The sequence below is a fragment of the Apteryx rowi genome, unplaced genomic scaffold (genome assembly GCF_003343035.1).
Source record: "Apteryx rowi isolate R43461 unplaced genomic scaffold, aptRow1 scaffold_236, whole genome shotgun sequence".
NCBI lineage: Eukaryota > Metazoa > Chordata > Aves > Apterygiformes > Apterygidae > Apteryx > Apteryx rowi.
In genome coordinates, this window is record NW_020448708.1 from 840,971 (window position 1) to 846,669 (window position 5,699).

Consider the following 5,699-nt stretch of genomic DNA (forward strand, 5'->3'; position numbering starts at 1 on the left):
GAAACTGTAAAACACTGGAAGTTTTCCCATTTGGCATTATTTGTCTGGGTGCACAGTGTGATTTAGCCTAAGTGATAAAAAGCAGCCCCTCCTGGCACACCTGAAAAATAATAATATCCTACTTTGTAAATCCACCATGCTTGACTTTTAATCACCCATTGACTATAGGTAAGTAAGGGGAGGAAAGGGGAAGGGATGGAAGAATAGAGGAAACTTTGATCCCGTCTACACTATTCTTTATTATACTCCACCTTCCTGAAGCTTTGGAGTGTAATCTGAAAGGACAAAAGTATTCTGACTGAAATTGTCCTCCAGCTGACTTAAAGCATCTAAATGATCTAAGTTAGAAGCATATTTGCTCTAGGCTTTCTATGCAGCCAACAAAGACAGAAAAGCATCTCCAGCAGATGATTCAAATCGTTGGTAGGCTTTTGTATTCTGTAAGGGCAAATGCACCTCCTTCCAGCTGGATGACAGCAGGGAGCCAGGAAAGCCCACCAAGCCCCCATGCCATTGCATGTGACAAAACTCTATATGTGTTCCCAAACAGATACAAGGTGCACATCTGCGTATATTGATTGCAATTACACAGCCTTGAAAAAAGAACAGACTGATGAAGAAGAAGAATCTACAACTGAAAGAAACCATCATATCAGCACATGTAGAAAAGAGCCATCTTTGTCTTTGCCTCTACCTTTGCCTCAGAAAATGACTTGGAATTAAGTACTACTGCTTGAGTGAAAAAAACACAGTAAAAAATGGCAAACATACATCTTCAATTAAAAGCAAAATATTTTCTTCATCATATTTTCTGATTGCTTCCCCAAGCAAAAAAATCACTTATTTTTATCTGGATTGGTCCTGAATATGGCATTCAGCTGCAGCATTTGAGACAGCAAAATAGTTTTGAGGCCATGATTTCTCTTTAATTTGGCATGCACAAAGTGCCGCACAAGTGTCACCCTTTAGGATAGCACAAATCAGCACTGCCTCCATAAAAAGTAGTTTTGCACTGCCCATATTTCCTTGTTCCCACCTCTGTGTTATCCCTTCTCTTGGGCCAGTATGCATGTTTATCCAGTTGCATGGTTAATTGGACCTACTGAAAGACTAATCAGTTTTTATTTCCTAAACTAGTTTTAACCTGGTTAAGTTTCCCAATTCAGTTCATTGCTCAACACAGAAATATTCGTGCCAATAAGTAAGGTGCAAGATAGGGAAGGGAACGGAGTAGGAGGAAGCCAAGACTGCTTCTTTCAGTGCAGTGCTGACCTAGCTGGCTTAAGGCATACCTTAAGGCCAGTACAAGTTTCAGCAGTGTTGTGGAGCCATGATAATCTACAATCTCCCTTTTCATGCTAGCAGCCTTATCTGAACTTTGGGAAAATTAGAAAGGGGTCAAGTCTGATCATTATATACAAGCACTCAAACTGGAGCATATGGTTATCCCAAAACAGCATGTGAGTGTGCTCAGAAAGGATGGAATAAAGTTACTGAACAGCCCGTATCTTAGATTACCACTACGAGTGGTACGCAGATCAGCCACATCAAAGGTACATCAAAAGCAGCTGATATATCTAAAAACGCATAAGACTTTCCCCACATCCTCCAACCCAAGCCTCTCAAACACATAGCAGCAATTGCTAGCTTTTTTCTATGTGGTATAAATAGAGATATATTATTCCAAATCCATAACTGGAATAATTTATGATATTCTGGTAATCTGTTGAGTCAGATCCATCTAAAAAACAATAGAATTTATATAATTTGATTCTAATCTGTTTTTGTGATTTGCTAAAAGTCATTTTTTGAGACAGTAGGGTCAAGTAGAACAAATTACTTTTATCCAGTCAGTATGCAATATGGGATTCTTGGTTAGAACTTAACAAAATCTGACTTTGCTGAAATACTAATATAGATTTAATCAGCTCAATTTAGCTAAATCCTTATTAAGATATGTGTAATGACCACCCAGTGTTAAACTCACACTAGGATTCTGAATGTTGTTACCAGGTAAATTCCCTAAAGACCTCTAATAATTTTCTTCAAAATGGACATTCATACTACTACCATTTTTTGTAAATGTTTCACTAGTATCTGGTTATGAAGATAAATATCACTGTTTTGTGGAGGAAAATTTCAAAACTACTATATTTAGGAGTTAAAAATTGAACAAAGAATTGGTCATTTCAGTTCTGCAGTGACTGACTAAGCTAGATGGCATTGCTTAACTTCCATTGATCCTATTATGGATTTTAAGATGTGAATGCCATGCCAATCAGAATTATGCAATCTAACCTCTTAATTCACCCTCCACATGGAATTCTTTAGCCACAGACTTGAAGGCCTGCTGCACTACATGGCCACCTGCTATTTCTTTAGAGATACGCACAAAGTGTAATCATTTCCAGGAATGGTAAATATGCAAAAAGGGCCACACGTACTGTGGATCCACATTCAGCAACAGCATATAAGAGCTACTGTAGTTCTGTTTTATCAAGTAAATGTATTTTGCAACACAGAGTGGAATGCTGCTTCATTATAACTACTCCTGGTTAACTGCACATTTTTAACACTAATATTAGTCATGGAAGGACAAAAGCAGATGAAGTTTGTGTAGGTTCATATGTGAAAATTAGAAAAAAAAAATTCTGAACACTAATTCTTATTTTGTTATTATTATTCTCCCATAGCAGTAACTCCGTTCCCTCCCCACTTCTCATTCAAGAGGGACTCTAAGGCTGAAGTCAGAAAATTTTTGCACTTCAGAGATCCATGGCTATCAAAATGTCACAGTGGGGCACTGGCATTGAGGTATAAATTAGTCTTTGTAAGGTGCAGCTAAAGTAAGTGTTGGAACAACAGCAATGTAAAATCATGATTTTTGACCAGCACGCACTTGCCCCATTCTATACCAAGTGTATCTTGTCTCTAGCTAAGGAGTCATCCCTATATTTACACCAAAAAGTGAGTACATTTTAACACCTGTCCGTTCTGGTGAAAAGTACCAGAAGCTTTCATGTTTTCAGATATTTTTTCCAGATCATATACAGGTGTTCCAGCTTTCAGCTCAGGACATTTCAATTGTAAAGTCCATAACGACAGAAAGCAAAAAACCACTAAGGATATACTTAAATCTATTTGAGTTTGTGAAACTCGTGAAGAAAGACAAGACCCCAAAACATTTGGTGCTTGGGATGTGAAATGGTCATTTGACTGTGGTTTCTGAATGGTGTCACTTGCTCCTAGTTGTTGGCATAGGCAGGACTCATATATACTTTTAAAATAAGCCATTTACATTAAAAACACCCGATTGCTTATTTCTGTTCCAAAAAGAACACCGTAAAGGCCCTCAAATCAACCGCTGCTTGGCTAAAGGACTCTAGTATTCCAGGATTATGTTCTTTAATTTTTTTCAGCCTGGGCAGGGGTAAAAAAAGAAATAATCAGGATTTCAAAAATCAAGACACCGACCAGTGCAGATTTTCTGTCCTCTTCATGACATTCAGATAAATGGACAGAAACTACTTGCAAGACTTCTGCTACATATATTGCAGCAGGAGGCTGTTTGCAGAAGCAGAAGAGCTAGCACAGGTGAAGAAGCAGTGAGCCTTTCTCCCCTCACCTCCCCCACGTAGTCAAGTAAAAGCTATAGGATGCACCTCACATTATCCATTTGTAGTTGATTTTATTCTTAATACAGACATTCTTGAAAACATTAGGGTTAGAAGACTGAAATTATTGAAGCTCTCCCTACTTGTGGTATACTATGAAACAGTTCATTTTATTCACATGGAAAAAAAAACATTTTTACAATAAATATATTTAAGGAATCCAAAAAAAAAAATCAGATTAATACTTTTCCCTGGCACCTTCAGTTGTGCTTCAGTTGCTTCTGAGCAGAGCAGTACCACCATCTGACAAACTGAGCTGGCTCCTGAGCAATCCTGTACTGGATAGTATTAATCAAATTATCTTAATAAATTATTAGCTTACACAAAGTTAAATATGTCAACTTTGAGACCAGTAGAAAATAAAGATTAAATTAACAAGAAATCACATTATCTGCCAGTCTCAAAACAGAAAGTACTCTAAAAAAATTCTCATTGCTCAGTAGAATAGTATTATGTCCCTACAACTTTTAGTTTTAAAACACTTTTTTTGGATCCTATGATTCAAATACTCATTTTGATTCATGTCAGTTGTATTGTAAAAGTATTGTACAAAACTGAGTTTCTAATGTATTTTTAATATTAAGATGAAAATACGCCATGAATAAAAGATCCATTTGTGAGTACCATTTTAGAAAAAATGTTCTTACAAAACAATTACTAATTATTTCTCCAAAAGCCTCTCACATATGGAAACAAATATTATTATTGCATGTTTGAGATGCGTGCTACTTGAGATGTGTTAGAGAAAGTGTGATAGCAGTTTACTATGATTGTTCCAGTGTGCTTATGTTAGAACCCTTTTATAGACACACGGAATTTCTACCCATAGGAATATTACAATAAACATAAACTATCTATAAATAGAATATGCCCTTCCTTGCATGCTATATCAGATAAAAATAGATTTTGTTTAAAATGCCTTAACTAACAAAAAAAAGACAGACAGAAACTATCCATGGTTTCCTCACTACAACATTTTCTTACAAATTTCAATCATCAAGAAAAGGAGAAGTCTTCTGGAAAAAATTCTGGAAATCACTGCTGAGACCCAAAGACAAACTGCACTTTCAGCCTTGGGTAAAAAGGAAGATTTCTGTAAACAAATACCCTTGATAAATGCAACACTGCCCTGATTCAGCGCGTTCAGACAGATGCTGCAGGTTCGCAGTCTGGCCTATGGTGATGTGAGGCACTCCAGCTACTCTGGAAATGGTCACAACTCCTGACTGACGGCACGCTCCAGTTTCTCCCTTCCCTGGGAAAAGCCGCGAGGCAACATTAGTGGGGGAATCGGACACTATTATCTCCAAGGGGGGCGGCCCCACCTTTTCGGACAGAGAGGCAGAACAGCCGCTCTCCGCTCCTCTGTGATACCTTAAGAGTTGGGAAGAAATCCAGCAGTTGCAGAAAAAAATGAAATGGGATTAGAGCTGACAGAGAGGGCTCTTGCCCAGTAGCTAGGAAAGGGTAAGGAGGCCGGGGGTAAGGAGTGTGCGTCAGGCAAGTGATGTCTCTTCCAGCGGTACCACAGTATTTTACTCGATAAATTTGGGACAAGGGGCTGCGTCAGTCGACAGGCACACATACAGAGACGAGGCAGGGGGGACTCAAAATCCAAGCAGCAGACAAAACCGCGATATAATCTAATCTTGACGGTCTGACTCATGATTTTCGAGTCCTTAGGGCTGGCGATATTGCTCCACTTTTCCGTCAGGCCAGGCAGCCTGTTTACCGTGTAAATTCCTGGAAAGGGGGATCAGGGCTGCGGCGCTGCCGCTGACCGCGTTTCTCTTAAGCAGTGATATTAGCGATAACCCAAGGGAATGAGGGATGGCTGCTCGCTACTGGAAGCGCGGCACCGGGACCCGCTGCGTTAACCCCTCGCACCGCCCAGGGGCGAAGAGAGGCTCTGGCGCTACTGCGGCTACATACTTAAGAGTAAAGCCACTTCGGTTTAAAAAAAATAAGTGAAAACTAGTGAAACCCCAGCCTAGGGCTTCCCGCCGCCCCGGCAGCGGCCGCGCA